Source organism: Arachis hypogaea, chromosome 12, assembly GCF_003086295.3.
Source record: "Arachis hypogaea cultivar Tifrunner chromosome 12, arahy.Tifrunner.gnm2.J5K5, whole genome shotgun sequence".
NCBI classification, from domain to species: Eukaryota; Viridiplantae; Streptophyta; class Magnoliopsida; order Fabales; family Fabaceae; genus Arachis; species Arachis hypogaea.
The window spans coordinates 71106085-71125383 of record NC_092047.1 but is presented as its reverse complement, the minus strand read 5'-3'; the positions used below and the strand labels follow the sequence as shown (position 1 = coordinate 71125383).

The window sequence follows — 19299 nt, the reverse complement described above, 5'->3', positions numbered from 1 at the left end:
TTGTTTGGATGATTTCAGGGAAGAAGAGGCTAAGCAAGGAAGCAACAAAATCAATAAAGGAAGCTTGAATATCACATGTGGAGTTTAAGTTCCAGTTTAAGCCTAAACTGGAGCTTAAACGCCAGAATCATGAAGGCTAAGAAATGCTGGAATTGAAGTTTAACCTCCAGTTTAACCTTAAACTGGAGGTTAAACGCCAGAATGAGAATGCCACTCAGGAAGAGTTCCACGTTTAACCTCCAGTTTAACCTTAAACTGGAGGTTAAACGCCAGAAATGGGAAAAGCACCAGGGAGCCATTTCCACGTTTAAGCTCCAGTTTAACCTTAAACTGGAGCTTAAACGTGTTCGACCAAGTTTTCTCCTCTAGGGTTGCTCTCTCCATTTCCACGTTTAAGCTCCAGTTTAACCTCAAACTGGAGCTTAAACGTGTTCGACACCTCCAGGGCTACCTTTCTCCTCTTCCACGTTTAAGCTCCAGTTTAACCTTAAACTGGAGCTTAAACGTGTTCGACCTCCAGGATGGCTTTCTCCTCTTCCACGTTTAAGCTCCAGTTTAACCTTAAACTGGAGCTTAAACGTGTTCGACCTCCAGGGCTGCCCTTCCTATCTCCACGTTTAAGCTTCAGTTTAACCTTAAACTGAAGCTTAAACGTGTTCGACTACATGACTCTCCAGGGCTGCCATCTTCCATTTCCACGTTTAAGCTTCAGTTTAACCTTAAACTGAAGCTTAAACGTGCTTCTACAAAAGGCTTCACTGGAAGTGTCTGGCGTTTAAGCTGCAGTTTAAGCTTAAACTGCAACTTAAACGCCACTCTTGGAAAAGGTTTCTGGGCCAAAAATATTGCGGTTTAAGTTAGTCTTTGAGCACAAACATTAACTTAAACTTACTCTGGTATGAAACCCAATTGAATATCATGGTTTATGGGATTGGGCCTGAAGGATTGATGAGTCTGAAATTTCAATTTGTTGAGTCATGTATTATTATTTGATTATCACTAAGTTGGCTCAATGAATGTTACAGAATTTGGATCAGCAGCCTCATCAAGATTATGGATCATAAACCCAAAGCAAAAGGAAAGCAGGGAGAGGCCTCAAAGCCCAAGAAACACAACAGAAGCTCAATATAGAAAGTGTATAAATAGGATAGAATTTAAGTTAGGGGGGACTTTTACCTTCTCATTTTGCTAGTTTTCATATCTTTGTAATTGAATTCAGAGCTATGACTCACTAAACCCCCTTTCATTGGGTTAGGGAGCTCTATTGTAATTCAATGAATCAATAATAGTTTATCTTCTTCTTCAATCTTTTCTCTTGAATTTTGTTAGAAAGCTTCTCGATCTAATTCCATTGGGTAGTTGTCTTGGGAAAGAAACTACCCATAATTGGAATCCTTCGGAACCTTGGGAAAGGAATGGAGGATTCATGCTAGAGAAGCTTTCTCACAGTGAATTGGATTGGGGTTTGGATGGATATTGTGACATGTAATCCTACCAAATTGTGGTTCATGAAACTGTGTGGTATAATCAGTGATCGAGCATCATCTCTTCTTATGAACATTTAAACCAAGGGATTGGGAATTTGTTTGTTTTTAGAGAGAATTGGTGAGCCAAGGGATTGGGATCCAATCATATAAGATTGCCAAGCAAAATTCAATGAACGCATTGGTTGAGGAAGAGATAAACATGTTTTGATTCGGAGATCTCAATATCTCCTATAACCCAATGAATTCCCCATTTCTGATTTCCACTTCTTTTTACATTCTGCAAATCAATTCATGCAATCACCCCCATTCCCTTTTAATTTTCAGCAATTTAGCTTCTGCTCTTTAATTCATGCAATTTAAGATTCCGCCATTTAAATTCCTTGTCATTTCAATTTCTTGTCATTTACGTTTCCCGCCAATTTTACATTCCGCAATTCTCATCTAAATCTTGATTCCGCTCAACTAGAACACACTTCTAATCTGAATTGCTCACTCAACCAATCCTTGTGGGATTCGACCTCACTCTATTGTGAGTTTTTACTTGACGATAACCGGTGCACTTGCCGGAAGGAATTTTGCCGATCGTGCAATTTCCTAAATCGTGGCATAACTAGTTTATGCATGCATCACTTATGGTTCAAGAAAGTGCATAATTCTAATGAAAACAAAAGAAAAAGACTAGTTAAAATAGGCTAAGATGACTTGTCATCACCTGCCTTAACCATCTAGCACTTGTTTTGAAAAGATGCCAAGAGACCAACATAGTTTTAAACTAGAAAAAATGTCACTTTATGGTGACTGAAGGAATTGTCTTTGGGCATAAAATTTCAAACAAGGGAATAGAGGTGGATCAATCTAAAGTGGAAGTAATTGAAAAATTACCACTACCTGCCAATGTTAATGCAATCAGAAGCTTTCTGGGGCATGCAGTAGGAGGTTTATAAAGAATTTTTCAAAAATTACAAAACCTCTGAGCAATCTGCTAGCTGCTGACACGCCATTTGTGTTTGACACAGAGTGTCTGCAGGCGTTTGAAACTCTGAAAGCTAAGCTGGTTACAGCACCAGTTATTTCTGCACCAGATTGGACATTACCATTCGAACTAATGTGTGATGCCAGTGACCATGCCATTGGTGCAGTATTGGGACAGAGGCATAACAAGCTTCTGCATGTCATTTATTATGCTAGCCGTGTTTTAAATAATGCCCAGAAAAATTACACAACCATAGAAAAAGAATTACTTGCAGTGGTTTATGCCATTGACAAGTTTAAATCATACTAAGTAGGATCCAAAGTGATTGTGTACACTGACCATGCTGCTTTTAAATATCTACTCACAAAGCAGGATTCAAAGCCCAGGCTCATAAAATGGGTGTTGCTTCTGCAAGAGTTTGATATAGAAATAAGAGACAGAAAAGGGACAGAGAATCAAGTAGCTGATCACCGGTCCCAGATAGAACAAGTAGCAGGAGCATCCCTCCCTCCTACTGAGATCTCTGAAACCTTTCCGGATGAGCAATTGTTTGCTATTCAGGAAGCTCCGTGGTTTGCAGACATTGCAAACTATAAGACTCAAAGTTCTCCTTCTGTAACCATGGAGAGGAAGCATGAAAATCTTCTCTCAATACAGAGTCAAACAAAACCCCCACTTTCAAACTCTAAGTTTGGTGTTGGGAGGCCACAACCAAACTCTAAGTTTAGTGTTGAGAGGCCCCAACCCTGCTCTAATTATCTGTGAGGCTTCGTAAGAGCTCACTGTCAAGCTATTGACATTAAAAGAGTGCTTGTTGGGAGGCAACCCAATGTTATTTAATTATATCTATTTATTTTCCATTGCTATTTTATGTTTTCTTTAGGTTGATGATCATGTGAAGTCACAAAAATAACTGAAAAATAAAAAACAGCATTAAAAATAGCTCACCCTAGAGGAAGAGCTTACTGGCGTTTAAACGCCAGTAAGAAGCATCAGACTAGCGTTTAACGCCAGAAAGAAGCATCAAGCTGGCGTTAAACGCCAGAAACAAGCACCAGACTGGCGTTTAACGCCAGAACAGAGCATCAAGTTGGCGTTTAACACCAAGAAAGGGAGAAAAGCTAGCCTTTAATGCCAGAAACAAGCAGTAGTCTGGCGTTAAACGCCAGGATTGCAATCTAAGGGCATTTACACGCCTAAATGGAGCAGGGATGCTAGGTCCTTGATCCCTCAGGATCTGTGGACCCCACAGGATCCCCACCTACCCTACCCTCTTTTCCATACTATCTTCACCACTCACATTCATCCATCATAAACCCCTCATACACACTATCACCCTTCCTTGGCCGAACCCACCACACATCTCCATCTCCTCCTTTCTTTCTTCTTTTGCTCGAGGACGAGCAAACATTTTAAGTTTGGTGTGGAAAAAGCCCCGCTTTTTAATTTTCCATAACCATATGGCACCTTCCATGAGATTAGAGAAGATCAAAGAGCTATGAGGGAGGAGCAACAAAGGCAAGGAAGAGACATAGAGGAGCTCAAGAGCACCATTGGTTCTTCAAGAGGAAGAAGACGCCACCCTTACTAAGGTGGACCCATTCCTTAATCTCTTTGTCTATTTATTTTTTCTGTTTTTGTTCTCTATGCTTTATGCTTATTTATGTTGGTGTCTTTATTACATGATCATTAGTGTCTAGTGTCTATGACTTAAAGCTATGAATGTCCTATGAATCCATCACCTTTCTTAAATGAATAATGTTTTTAATCATTAGTGTCTAGTATCTTTATTTTTTCTGTTTTTCATCACCTTTCTTAGTTTAATTATTTTGATGTGGTGACAATACTTTTTGTTTCTCTGAATAAATGCTTGAACAGTGCATATTTTTGAATTTGTTGTTTATGAATGTTAAAATTGTTGGCTCTTGAAAGAATGATGAAAAAGGAGAAATGTTATTTGATAATCTGAAAAATCATAAAATTGATTCTTGAAGCAAGAAAAAGTAGTGAAAAGCAAAAGCTTGCGAAAAAAATGGCAAAAAAAAAAAAGAAAGAAAAAGAAAAAGCAAGCAAAAAAAGCCAAGAGCTCTTTAAACCAAAAGACAAGAGCAAAAAGCCAGTAATCCTTTAAACCATAAGGCAAGGATAAAATAAAAAGGATCGAAGGCTTTGAGCATTAATGGATAGGAGGGCCCGAAGGAATAAAAGCTTGGCCTAAGCGGCTAAACCAAGCTGTCCCTAACCATGTGCTTGTGGCGTGAAGGTGTCAAGTGAAAAGCTTGAGACTGAGCGGTTAAAGTCGAGGTCCAAAGCAAAAAGAGTGTGCTTAAGAACTCTGGACACCTCTAATTGGGGGCGTTAGCAAAGCTGAGTCACAATCTGAAAAGGTTCACCCAGTTATGTGTCTGTGGCATTTATGTATCCGGTGGTAATACTGGAAAATAAAGCGCTTAGGGCCAAGGCCAAGACTCATAAAGTAGCTGTGTTCAAGAATCAACATACTGAATTTGGAGAATCAATAACACTATCTAAATTCTGAGTTCCTATAGATGCCAGTCATCCTGAGCTTCAAAGGATAAAGTGAGATGCCAAAACTATTCAGAAGCAAAAAGGCTACAAGTCCCGCTCATCTAATTAGAACTAAGTTCATTGATAAGTTTGGAATTCATTGTTTATTCTCCTCTTTTTATCCTATTTGATTTTCAGTTGCTTGGGGACAAGCAACAATTTAAGTTTGGTGTTGTGATGAACGGATAATTTATACGCTTTTTGGCATTATTTTTAAGTAGTTTTTAGCATATTTTAATTACTTTTTAGTATATTTTTATTAGCTTTTATTCAAAATTCACATTTCTAGATTTTACTATGAGTTTGTGTGTTTTTCTATGAATTCAAGTATTTTCTGGCTGAAATTGAGGGACCTGAGCAAAAATCTGATTTAGAGGCTGAAAAAGGACTGCAGATGCTGTTGGATTCTGACCTCCCTGCACTCGAAATGGATTTTCTGGAGTTACAGAAGACCAATTGGCGTGCTCTTAATTGCGTTGGAAAGTAGACATCCAGAGCTTTCCAGCAATATATAATAGTCCATACTTTGCTCAAAGATAAATGACATAAACTGGCGTTTAACGCCAGTTCCATGTTCCATTCTGGCGTTAAACGCTAGAAACAGGTTACAAGTTGGAGTTAAACGCCCAAAGCAGGTTACAACCTGGCGTTTAACTCCAGAAACTGCCTAGGCACGTGTAAAGCTCAAGTCTCAGCCCCAGCACACATCAAGTGGGCCCCGGAAGTGGATTTCTGCACTATCTATCGTAGTTTACTCATTTTCTGTAAACCTAGGTTACTAGTTTAGTATTTAAACAACTTGTAGAAATTTATTTTGTACCTCATGACATTTTACACATTTTATATTGTATTTCTGACGGCATGAGTCTCTAAACCCCATGGTTGGGGGTGAGGAGCTCTGCTGTGTCTCGATGAATTAATGCAATTACTTCTGTTTTCTATTCAATCACGCTTGTTTCTATTCTAAGATACTCGCTTGTACTTAACCGTGATGAATGTGATGATCCGTGACACCCATCATCATTCTCAACCTATGAACGCATGCCTGACAACCACTTCCGTTCTACCTTAGATTGAGTGTGTATCTCTTAGTCTCTTGGTTCATGATCAGAGTCTTCGTGGTATAGGCTAGGATTATTGGGAGCCATTCATGAGATCCGAAAAGTCTAAACCTTATCTGTGGTATTTCGAGTAGGATCTGGGATGGAATGACTGTGACGAGCTTCAAACTCACAAGTGCTGGGCGTAGTGACAGACGCAAAAGGATCAATGGATCCTATTCCAACATGAGTGAGAACCGACAGATGATTAACCGTGCGATGACAGCGCATTTAGACCATTTTCACTGAGAGGACGGATGGTAGCTATTGACAACGGTGATCCACCAACATACAGCTTGCCATGGAAGGAGACCTGCATGCGTGAAGAAGAAGACAGTAGGAAAGCAGAGATTCAGAAGACAGAGCATCTCCAAAACCTCAATATGTTCTCCATTACTGCATAACAAGTACTATTTAATTTATGCTTTTTACTCTTCATAAATATAATCACTCTTATCATTGATTTCCTGACTAAGAATTACAAAATAACCCTAGCTTGCTTCAAGCCGACAATCTCCGTGGGATCGACCCTTACTCACGTAAGGTATTACTTGGACGACCCAGTACACTTGCTATTTAGTGGTACGAGTTGTGAAAAGTGTGGTTTACAATTCGTGCACCAGTAACCACAACTAAAGTGAATTGAATATATGAGATATTGGATATTGAAGTTGTGCAAGTGAAAGCGCAAGATGAATAGAAAATGGCACAATCAACAATAACCAATTCTATGATGAAAAGAAAACTACTTGCTCATCCTTAAACATAATGAGATAGTCACATGGTACAGGTACTTGTTGCAGAAAGTGGCAAGCTTGATAAGAATCAAGTCAAGTCACTCAAACAAATACAAAACATTAAAAACAAACAAGTATCTTGTTATGTGATTATATGAGAAGCATGATGAACAAGTAATTCAACTCAATTAACTTAATTCAATTTGCACTTATAAAAATTTCACCTATTATGCAACAAAATGTAAATGTGCAAATTCATTTAAGTGGCAGTAATTTAAGGCAAAGTATAAGTGCATTGATGAAATCCAATTTTATATAACATCAACGATGATATAAGGTGCACATGATTAAGTTGCCAAACAAGGATATAGTCTAATGCATATGGAAGCTACAACATATGAATCAAACTCAAAATTCCTTTAGGCAATCAAACAAAGACTTGATACTTAGTGCACATATTCATCAAGAATTACGTCAAATTTCAAGCAAGAAGCAACCCAATCAACATCAATCAAACACTTGCAACTTATTTAATTAACAAATAACTAAACCAAAACTAATATAATTACTAAAATCAAAATGAGATGCAATTAAAACTAACTAGGATAAGTAGAAAATAGGGCAAAAGCAAGAGAAGAGAGGGATAGAGGGGGCGGAAGTGCGTTAGGGCTTCACTCAAAGTGCAATAAAAAATTTGCCCAAAACAGCACTTGTGCGTATGCACATGCATGTGTGTGTATGCACACTAGGTGAAAAATGGGGGCATGTGGGCGCATGAGAGTGTGCGAGCACTTTCAGCAGAGAGGGAATTAGGAAATGTGTGCACGCACAGGGTTGTGCGCGCGCACAGAGAACTTTTTTTTAATAAAAGAGAAAGGATCATGTGTGCATGCACACAAAGGTGCGTGTACGCACGAGGTCAAAAATGGCTGAGGTGCGCACGCACAAAAAGGTGCGAGCGCTCCCAACAGAAGGGATGCAAAAGGCTGTGCATACGCACATGGGGGTGCATGCGCATAGAATGCACAAATAGGGGTTGGTGTGCGTACGCACAACACAGGGCGAAAAAGACTGGGATGCGCATGCTCAGAGGGGTGCGAGCGCTCCCAATAGGGGCAGAGCAGATAGGTGTGCGCACGCACAAGGGTGTGCATGCGCACAATGCCCTATTTTTCCAAAAAATTTTCTTTTAAAATTTAAGGTATTAAACCTTAGCTCAACAAAATTTCAATCCCAAACATCTAGAAATCCATAAATGCATGATCTATACAAAGATTAACCTAGATAAGCTCAAAATTAAGCTAATCCTAAGTTAACCAAGACAAACAAAAATGCAATAAACTAAGACTATAAACAAGGAGAGGGTAAGAAAGATGTTACCATGGTGGAGGTGTCTCCCACCTAGCAATTTGGTTTATATTCCTTAATTTGGACTTTTTGAAGAGACTCTTGTTAGGGTGGCTTATGTTTCCATTCCTCCTTGAATCTCCATCCAAGCTTGCACTTCGAAGCTCCTCCGGGATCCCATGTTCTAGTTTCTCGTTCACCTTCTTGTTGATCTCTATGCTTCAAGCCGGATGGACAAACTCTCAAATTACCCTTAAAGTACCCCAACAGTTTTCGGAAACTAGTCAATTGTGCTTTACACTATGCTTAAATTCCAAAGCTTGAATTGGCTTTCTTGAAGAACCTTGGATTCACTTGGCATCTAACACCCCTTCCTCTACCATGCAATAACCCAAGAAGGATCTTAAGTTGATGGTCCGACTCTAAGATAGCATATTGATGTGGGCTAATGAAATTCATCGGTGAAATTGGCACCCACTCAATTTGCTCCTTGAATGGAGTTACTCTTGTAGATTTCACCTCTTGGTTGTCAATTCCTTCCTCACCAATCTCTTCCTCCTCTTCTTCATCCCTTAAGTCATACTTTGGAGGTTGTGTGAAGTCCACATCAACCTCTTCTTCCAATCCAAGGGGGGAAGGTTCATCGAGATCATTGAGGGAATTGACCAATGTGGACAAAAAATCTTCAATGATGGAATCCACATCTTGGTTAATCTCCCTCAATTTTCCTTTTACCTCTTCCAGTTCAAATACTTCCTTTTCTTCCTCTTGTTGCAATTCATGCTCTAACCCTTCTTCTCTCCCTTGAGGTTCTACGTTCTCCTCCTCATTACACCCTTTAGTCGAACCTTTAAATTCTTCAAGAGGTGTGCCTTGATCGGATGAGCGTAGAAGGACTAAACGTTCACCACTTCGGCTATGGTAGCCATGAGTTGCCCTTGAGTTCTTCGGATTCTTCTTGCTCTTGGAGGAAAGCTTAAAGCTCTTGTTATTCTTGGGACAAGGGTTGGAGAACTCCATATTGTGGTGAAAAAGGGATTTCATTGTTTGGAGGAAAGGTTGTATATGTGAGAGGTGATTCATGTTGATGAGTATCTTGAGGTAGTATGTAAGGAGGAGGATGATGGTATTGGTGTGGTGTTTAAAAATGTGGTGATTGAGGATTATGTTGGGGGTATGGGTTATAGGCATATGGTGGTGAGGGTGTATAATCAAAGTTAAATCCACAATATCCTTGGTTTAGGTATGCATATTGGGGAGGGTTTTGCTCATTGTAGTATGGAGGAGGTTGTTCTTTCCTCAATCAAATTTTCCATCTCATGGTGCAATCCAAAATTGAAGTTATCAAGCCCTACAAAATGATCACAACCATACTCCAAACCAAGAGGGTGATAACTCATAGAGAAAATGAGAAAATATAAAACAATAGGCATCAATTAAGAAAAGAAGCAAAATCCTAATTACTAAAGAAAGCAAACAAACAACCCAAAAAGTATCTATTCACACTATTCACATATTCACAACAACCAAAATCATGGCACCCATTGCACTAGCTCCTCGACAACGGCGCAAAAAACTTGATGTGTAGGATTTGTGCCGGTTTAGAATTTCTCAAAACAAGAATCACTTCGTTGGTAGTATAGTCCAAACTGGAAATTAAATCCCAACACCAAAGTTTAATTCCAAATACAAATATAACCGAGAGTAATTGATGAGCGGATATTTTATACGCTTTTTGGCATTACTTTCATATAGTTTTTAGTAATTTTTATTTAGTTTTTATTAAGTTTTTATAGGTTTTAGTGTTAAATTCACATTTTTAGATTCTACTATGAGTTTTTGTATTTTTGGACAATTTCAGGTAATTTCTGGCTGAAATTGAGGAGCTGGAGCAGAAGTCTAATTCAGAGAATGAGAAAGCACTATAGATATTGTCCATATCTGACCTGCCTGCATTCGAAAGAGCTTTTCTGGAGTTACAAAAGTCCAATTGGATCGCTCTCAATGGCTACGAAAAGCTGACTTCTAGAGCTTTCTAGCAATATATAATAGTCTATACCTTGCTTCGAATTAGAAGGCCCAAAATTGGCGTCCAACACCAGCTTCATGCCCCTTCCAGGCGTCCAGCGCCCAAAGAGCAGAGCCCAGCGTCCAAAGGCCCAGAGAAGACCCTGGTACGCAAAATCGTGATTATTCATTCCCTGGCTATAGCGCCAAAAACATGGTGTTGGTAAACGTGATCTCAAGACTTCTTCACAATTCCGTGTAACTGACCAACAAGTGCATTGGGTCGTCCAAGTAATACCTTACGTGAGTAAGGGTCGATCCCACGGAGATTGTCGGCTTAAAGCAAGCTATGGTCATGTTGTAAATCTCAGTCAGGCAGATTCGAATGGTTATGAGGTTTTGATAATCAAAATATAAATAAAGCATAAAATAAGATAGAAATACTTATGTAATTCATTGGTGGGATTTCAGATAAGCGTATGGAGATGCTTGTTGCTTCTGAATCTCTGCTTTCCTACTGTCTTCATTCAATCCTTCATACTCCTTTCCATGGCAAGATGTATGTTGGGGGATCACCCTTGTCAATGGCTACCGTCCGTCCTCTCAGTGAAAATGGTCCAAATGCGCTGTCACCGCACAGCTAATCATCTGTCGGTTCTCACTCATGTTGGAATAGGATCCATTTATCCTTTTTCGTCTGTCACTACACCCAACACTCGCGAGTTTGAAGCTCGTCACAGTCATCCCATCCAAGATCCTACTCGGAATACTGGTGCACGAAATTGTGTTCCACGTTCTTTGTACTTGTGTGTGATTAACAATATATAATTGTATTGAATCCTCATTGTGGCTCTATATGTGGACACAACTCCGTTCAACTAACCAGCAAGTGCATTAGGTCGTCCAAGTAATACCTTACGTGAGTAAGGGTCGAATCCCACGGAGATTGTTGGTATGAAGCAAGCTATGGTCACCTTGCAAATCTCAGTCAGGCAGATATAAAGTGATAAGGGTGTTTTCGAATAATAAATAAAAGAAGGGATAGAAATACTTATGTAAATCGTTGGTAGGAATTTCAGATAAGCGAATGGAGATACTTTTCGTTCCTCTGAACCTCTGCTTTTCTGCTGTCTTCATCCAATCAGTCTTACTCCTTTCCATGGCTGGCTTTATGTGATACATCACTACTGTCAATGGCTACTTTCGGTCATCTCTCGGGAAAATGATCCAATGCCCTGTCACGGCACGGCTAATCGTCTGGAGGCATCACCCTTGTCAATGGCTTCATCTTATCCTCTCAGTGAATAATATGCTCACGCACCCTGTCACGGCACGGCTATTCATCTGTCGGTTCTCGATCATGCTGGAATAGGATTTACTATCCTTTTGCGTCTGTCACTAACGCCCTGCAATCGCGAGTTAGGAGCTCGTCACAGTCATTCAATCATTGAATCCTACTCGGAATACCACAGACAAGGTTTAGACTTTCCGGATTCTCTTGAATGCCGCCATCATTCTAGCTTACGCCACGAAGATTCTGGTTAGGAGATCTAAGAGATACTCATTCTAGCTTAATTCATGTAGAACAGAAGTATTTGTTAGGCACGCGTTCATAGGGGAGAATGGTGATGAGCGTCACACATAATCATCACCTTCATCACGTTCTTGGGTGCGAATGGATATCTTAGAAGCGAAATAAGAAGAATTGAATAGAAAACAGAAGTACTTTGCATTAGTCTTTGAGGAACAGCAGAGCTCCACACCTTAATCTATGGAGTGTAGAAACTCTACCGTTGAAAATACATAACTGAAGGTCCAGGCATGGCCGAGATGGCCAGCCCCCTTGATCTAAGAACAATGCGTTCAAAGATGATCCTAAGATCCTAAGATGATCAAAAGATGCCTAATACAATAGTAAAAGGTCCTATTTATAATAAACTAGTCACTAGGGTTTACATGAGTAAGTAATTGATGCATAAATCCACTTCCGGGGCCCACTTGGTGTGTGTTTGGGCTGAGCTTAAGTGTAGCACGTGCAGAGGCCATCTGTAGAGTTGAACGCCAGTTTCTGTGCCAGTTTGGGCGTTCAACTCTGGTTTTGGATCCTTTTCTGGCGCTGGACGCCAGATTTGGGCAGAAGGCTGGCGTTGAACGCCAGCTTAGGTCGTCAATTCTTGGCCAAAGTATGGACTATTATATATTTCTGGAAAGCCGTGGATGTCTACTTTCCAACGCAATTGGAAGCGCGCCATTTCGAGTTCTGTAGCTCCAGAAAATCTACTTTGAGTGCAGGGAGGTCAGAATCCAACAGCATCAGCAGTCCTTTTTCAACCTCTGAATCTGATTTCTGCTCAAGTCCCTCAATTTCAGCCAGAAAATACCTGAAATCACAGAAAAACACACAAACTCATAGTAAAGTCCAGAATTGTGAATTTAACATAAAAACTAATGAAAATATCCCTAAAAGTAACTAGATCCTACTAAAAACATACTAAAAACAATGCCAAAAAGCGTATAAATTATCCGCTCATCACAACACCAAACTTAAATTGTTGCTTGTCCTCAAGCAACTGAAAATCAAATAGGATAAAAAGAAGAGAATATACTACAAATTCCAAACTATCAATGAAACAGAGCTTCAATCATATGAGCGGGACTTATAGCTTTTTGCCTCTTGAATAGTTTTGGCATCTCACTTTATCCATTGAGGTTCAGAATGATTGGCATCTATAGGAACTTCAGATTTCGAATAGTGTTATTGACTCTCCTAGTTCAGTATGATGATTCTTGAACACAGCTTCTTTATGAGTCTTGGCCGTGGCCCTAAGCACTTTGTTTTCCAGTATTACCACCGGATACATAAATGCCACAGACACATAATTGGGTGAACCTTTTCAGATTGTGACTCAGCTTTGCTAAAGTCCCCAATTAGAGGTGTCCAGGGTTCTTAAGCACACTCTTTTTTTTTTTTGCTTTGGACCTTGACTTTAACCGCTCAGTCTCAAGTTTTCACTTGACACCTACACGCCACAAGCACATGGTTAGGGACAGCTTGGTTTAGCCGCTTAGACCAGGATTTTATTCCTTTAGGCCCTCCTATCCACTGATGCTCAAAGCCTTGGGATCCTTTTTATTTGCCCTTGCCTTTTGGTTTTAAGGGTTATTGGCTTTTTCTGCTTGCTTTTTCTTTTTCTTTCTATAATTTTTTTTTCTGCAAGCTTTGTTCTTTGCTGCTTTTTCTTGCTTCAAGAATCATTTTTATGATTTTTCAGATTATCAAATAACATGTCTCCTAGTCATCATTCTTTCAAGAGCCAACATATTTAACATTCTTAGACAACAACTTCAAAAGACATATGCACTATTCAAGCATACATTCAGAAAACAAGAAGCATTGTCACCACATCAATATAATTAAGCTAAGTTCAGGGATAAATTTGAAACTCATGTACTTCTTGTTCTTTTGAATTAAAACATTTTTTATTTAAGAGAGGTGATGGATTCATAGGACATTCATAACTTTAAGACATAGTTACTACTACTAATGATCATGTAATGAAGACACAAACATAGATAAGCACATAACATAGAAAACGAAAAACAGAGAAAGTAAGAACAAGGAATGAGTCCACCTTAATGATGTCCTTGAGCTCTTCTATGTCTCTTCCTTGTCTTTGCTGCTCCTCCTTCATTGCTTTTAGATCTTCTCTGATTTCATGAAGGATGATGGAGTGCTCTTGATGTTCCACCCTTAGTTGCTTCCAATAATTGTGTGGAAGAAAATGTATCCCCTGAGGTATCTCAGAGATCTCTTGATTTGCAGTCAAATGTTCTACCACTGAGCTATAGACCCTTGATGGAAGCTTTTGTCTTCCCTTTCCTCTTTCTAGAGGCTTCTCTGGCCTTAGGTGCCATCAATGGTTATGAAAAAAAAAAACAAAAAAGCTATGCTTTTTACCACACCAAACTTAGAATGTTGCTCGCCCTTGAGCAAAAGAAGAAAGAATAGAAGAGAGTGAGTGGAGGTAGGTGGGGATCCTGTGGGGTCCACAGATCCTGAGGTGATTCTGTGAGGTCCACAGATCTTGAGGTGTCAAGGCATTTACATCCCTGCACCAATTTAGGCATGCAAAATGCCCTCGCACACAACTCTGGGCGTTCAGCGCCAGGTTGGTGCCCATTTTGGGCGTTCAACACCCATTTGCTGCCATTTCTGGCGTTGAACGCCAGAACCATGCTTGTTTTGGGCGTTCAGCACCAGGATGCTCCCATTCTGGGCGTTCAGCGCCAGAACTATGCTCTGTTCTGGCGTTTGAACGCCAGACAGATGCTCCTCCAGGGTGTGATTTTTCTTCTGCTGTTTTTGATTCCGTTTTTAATTTTTATATTTATTTTGTGACTCCACATGATCATGAACCTAAGAAAACATGAAAAACAATAAAAATAAGAATTAGATAAACATTGGGTTGCCTCCCAACAAGCGCTTCTTTAATGTCAATATCTTGACAGTGGGCTCTCATGGAGCCTCACAGATGTGCAGAGCTTTGTTGAAACTTTCCAACACCAAACTTAGAGTTTGGATATGGGATTTCAACACCAAACTTAGAGTTTGGTTGTGGCCTCCCAACACCAAACTTAGAGTTTGACTGTGGGGGCTCTGGTTGACTCTGCTTTGAGAGAAGCTTTTCAAGCTTCTTCTCCATGGTTGCAGAGGGAGATCCTTGAGTTTTGAATACAAGGGAGTTCTCATTCCATTGAAGGACTATTTCACCTCTGTCAACATTAATCACAGCTCTTGCTGTGGCCAGGAAAGGTCTTCCTAGGATGATGGATTCATCCTCTTCCTTTCCAGTATCCAGGACTATGAAATCAGCAGGGATGTAAAGGCCTTCAACCTTTACTAACACGTCCTCTACTTGTCCATAAGCCTGTTTTCTAGAGCTGTCTGCCATCTCTAATGAGATTTTAGTAGCTTGCACCTCATAGATTCCCAGTTTCTCCATTATAGAGAGGGGCATGAGGTTTATTCCTGAACCAAGGTCACACAGAGCCTTAAAGATCATGGTGCCTATGGTACAGGGTATTATGAACTTTCCAGGATCCTGTCTCTTCTGAGACAATGTCAGTTGATCCAGATCACTAAGTTCATTGATGAACAAGGGAGGTTCAACTTCCCTAGCATCAATGCCAAATAATTTGGCATTCAGCTTCATGATTGCACCAAGAAACTTGGCAGTTTGCTCTTCAGTAACATCCTCATTCTCTTTAGAAGAGGAATACTCAGCCGAGCTCATGAAGGGCATAAGGAGGTTTAATGGAATCTCTATGGTCTCTAGATGAGCCTCAGAGTCCTTTGGTTCCTCAGAGGGAAGCTCCTTATTGGTCACTGGACGTCCCAGGAGGTCTTCCTCCTTGGGATTCACGTCCTCTCCTCTCCTCTCAGGTTCGGCCATGGCGCTTATGTCAATGGCCTTGCACTCTCCTTTTGGATTTTCTTCTGTATTGCTTGGGAGAGTACTAGGAGGGATTTCAGTGATCCTTTTACTCAGCTGGCCCACTTGTGCTTCCAGATTTCTAATGGAAGACCTTGTTTCATTCATGAAACTTATAGTGGCCTTAGATAGATCAGAGACTAGATTTGCTAAATTAGAAGCATTTTGTTCAGAGTTCTCTGTCTGTTGCTGAGTTGATGATGGAAAAGGCTTGCTATTGCTAAACCTGTTTCTTCCACCATTATTAAAGCCTTGTTGAGGCTTTTGATCCTTCCATGAGAAATTTGGATGATTTCTCCATGTTGAGTTATAGGTGTTTCCATAAGTTTCACCTAAGTAATTTACCTCTGCTATTGCAGGGTTCACAGGATCATAGGCTTCTTCTTTAGAAGATGCCTCTTGAGTACTGTTGGATGCAGCTTGCATTCCATGCAGACTCTGAGAGATCATATTGACTTGCTGAGTCAATATTTTATTCTGAGCCAATATGGCATTCAGAGTATCAACCTCAAGAACTCCCTTCTTCATAGGCGTCCTATTGCTCACAGGATTCCTTTCAGAAGTGTACATGAACTGGTTATTAGCAACCATGTCAATGAGTTCTTGAGCTTCTGCAGGCGTTTTCTTTAGGTGAATGGATCCACCTGCAGAGGTGTCCAGTGACATCTTTGATAGCTCAGATAAACCATCATAGAATATATCCAGGATGGTCCATTCTGAAAGCATGTCAGAAGGACACTTTTTGGTCAACTGTTTGTATCTTTCCCAAGCTTCATAGAGAGATTCACCTTCTTTCTGTCTGAAGGTTTGAACATCAGCTCTAAGCTTGCTCAGCTTTTGAGGAGGAAAGTACTTGGCTAAGAAAGCCGTGACCAGCTTATCCCAAGAGTTCAGGCTGTCTTTGGGTTGAGAATCCAACCATAATCTAGCTCTGTCTCTTACAGCAAAAGGGAAAAGCATGAGCCTGTAGACTTCAGGATCTATTCCATTAGTCTTAACAGTATCACATATCTGCAAGAATTCAGTTAAGAACTGAAAAGGATCTTCAGATGGAAGTCCATGAAACTTGCAGTTCTGCTGCATTAGAGAAACTAATTGAGGTTTCAGCTCAAAGTTGTTTGCTCCAATGGCAGGAATGGAGATGCTTCTTCCATGTAAATTGGAATTAGGTGCAGTAAAGTCACCAAGCATCTTCCTTACATTATTATTATTTTCGGCTGCCATCTCCTCTGCCTGTTCGAAAATTTCTGAAAGGTTATCTCTGGATTGTTGTATTTTAGCTTCTCTTAATTTTCTCTTCAGAGTCCTTTCAGGTTCTGGATCTGCTTCCACAAGAATGTTCTTATCCTTGCTCCTGCTCATATGACAAGGAAGAATGGCCAGAAAAATGATAATAATAATAGGGATCCTTTATACCACAGTATAGGGATCCCTTTGTGAGTGGAAGAAAAGAGGGGGAGACAAAGAATGTGATGTAAAGGAAGAATGCAACTGTACGAATGGAAGAGATGTGAGATGAGATGTTAGGATATGAATGAATAACTAGAATGAGATGGGGGAGGAATAATTTTCGAAAATTATTTTGAAAAAGAGTTAGTGATTTTTGAAAATTGGTTTTGAAAAAATGTTAGTATTTTTTTTTCCGAAAATTAGAATTTAAAATTTAAAATAATAGTTAATTAAAAAGAAATTTTGAAAAAGGGGGAGATATTTTCGAAAATTGAGAGAGAGAGAGTTAGTTAGGTAGTTTTGAAAAAGTTAAGAAACAAACAAAAAGTTAGTTAGTTAGTTGAAACAAATTTTGAAAAGATAGGAAGTTAGGAAGTTAGAGAAGATATTTTGAAATCAAATTTTTGAAAAAGATAAGATAAGAAGATATTTTTGAAAAGATATGATAGGAATTAGTTTTGAAAAAAAGATTTGATTTTTAAATTCACAATTAATGACTTGATTCATAAGAAATCACAAGATATGATTCTAGAGCTTAAAGTTTGAATCTTTCTTAACAAGCAAGTAACAAACTTCAAATTTTTGAATCAAAACATTAATTGTTTATGTTATTTTCGAAAATTTGGTATAAAAATAAGAAAAAGATTTTTGAAAAATATTTTTGGAATTTTCGAAAATAACTAATAATTTTGAAAAAGATTTGATTTTTGAAAAAGATTTTGAAAAAGATAAGATTTTCAAATTGAAAATTTGATTTGACTCATGAGAAACAATTTTTTTTTTCAAAAATTTTTGAAAAAGTCAATCCAAATTTTCGAATTTGATGAGAGAAAAAGGGAAAGATATTTTTTTTGATTTTTTGAATTTTTATGAAAACATGAAAAATATGCAATGCATGAAATTTTTAGATCAAAACATGAATGTATGCAAGAATGCTATGAATGTCAAGATGAACACCAAGAACATTATGAAGATCATGATGAACATCAAGAACACATTTTTGAAAAATTTTTAATGCAAGGAAAACATGCAAGACACCAAACTTAGAATTCTTTAATGCTTACGCACTAAGAATTCAAGAATGCATATGATAAACATGAAAAGACACAAAACAAAAAATCATCAAGATCAAACAAGAAGACTTACCAAGAACAACTTGAAGATCATGAAGAACACTATGAATGCATGAAATTTTCGAAAAATGCAAGATGCATATGCAAGTGACACCAAACTTATGATATGACTCAAGACTCAAACAAGAAACACAAAATATTTTTGATTTTTATGATTTTCTAATTTTTTTGGATTTTTTTTCTTATTTTTTGAAAATTAATTAAAGAAAGAAAATAAGGATTCCAAAATTTTTAATATGAATTCCAGGAATCTTGCCATGTTAGTCTAAAGCTTCAGTCCAGGAATTAGACATGGCTCACTAGCCAGCCAAGCTTTCAAAGAAAGCTCCAGTCCAAAACACTAGACATGGCCAATGGCCAGCCAAGCTTCAGCAGGTGATCATGGATCAGCAGCCGGTAGATGAGCAACAACTAAATTGCTCTTGATAACAAATTGCAAGCCTCAGTCCAAATGAATTTAGACATGGCTTTACAGCCAGCCAGGCTTCAACATATCATCATGAAACACTAGAATTCATTCTTAAAAATTTTGAATAAAATTTTTGAAAACATTTTTTTATATTATTTTCGAAAACAGATGAGAATATTTTAGAAATATATTTTTTTTTTTTGAAAAATTTTTGAAAAGAAAACAAAAAGAAAATTACCTAATCTGAGCAACAAGATGAACCGTCAGTTGTCCAAACTCAAACAATCCCCGGCAACGGCGCCAAAAACTTGGTGTTGTTGCCGGGATTGGGATCTCAGACGATTCTTGGTGCCAAACAGGAACAATTAAATCCCCGGCAACGGCGCCAAAAACTTGGTGCACGAAATTGTGTTCCACGTTCTTTGTACTTGTGTGTGATTAACAATATATAATTGTATTGAATCCTCATTGTGGCTCTATGTGTGGACACAACTCCGTTCAACTAACCAGCAAGTGCACTGGGTCGTCCAAGTAATACCTTACGTGAGTAAGGGTCGAATCCCACGGAGATTGTTGGTATGAAGCAAGCTATGGTCA

General features: G+C 38.9%; 1 non-coding gene across 1 annotated transcript; it reads left to right on the top strand.

The window, feature by feature from the left end:
• Positions 1-16431: 16431 nt before the first annotated feature.
• Positions 16432-16539, top strand: LOC112731640 (small nucleolar RNA R71). The gene has a single exon (XR_003167411.1). It is a non-coding gene; the product is annotated as a small nucleolar RNA R71 (small nucleolar RNA).
• The last annotated feature ends 2760 nt before the right edge of the window (positions 16540-19299 follow it).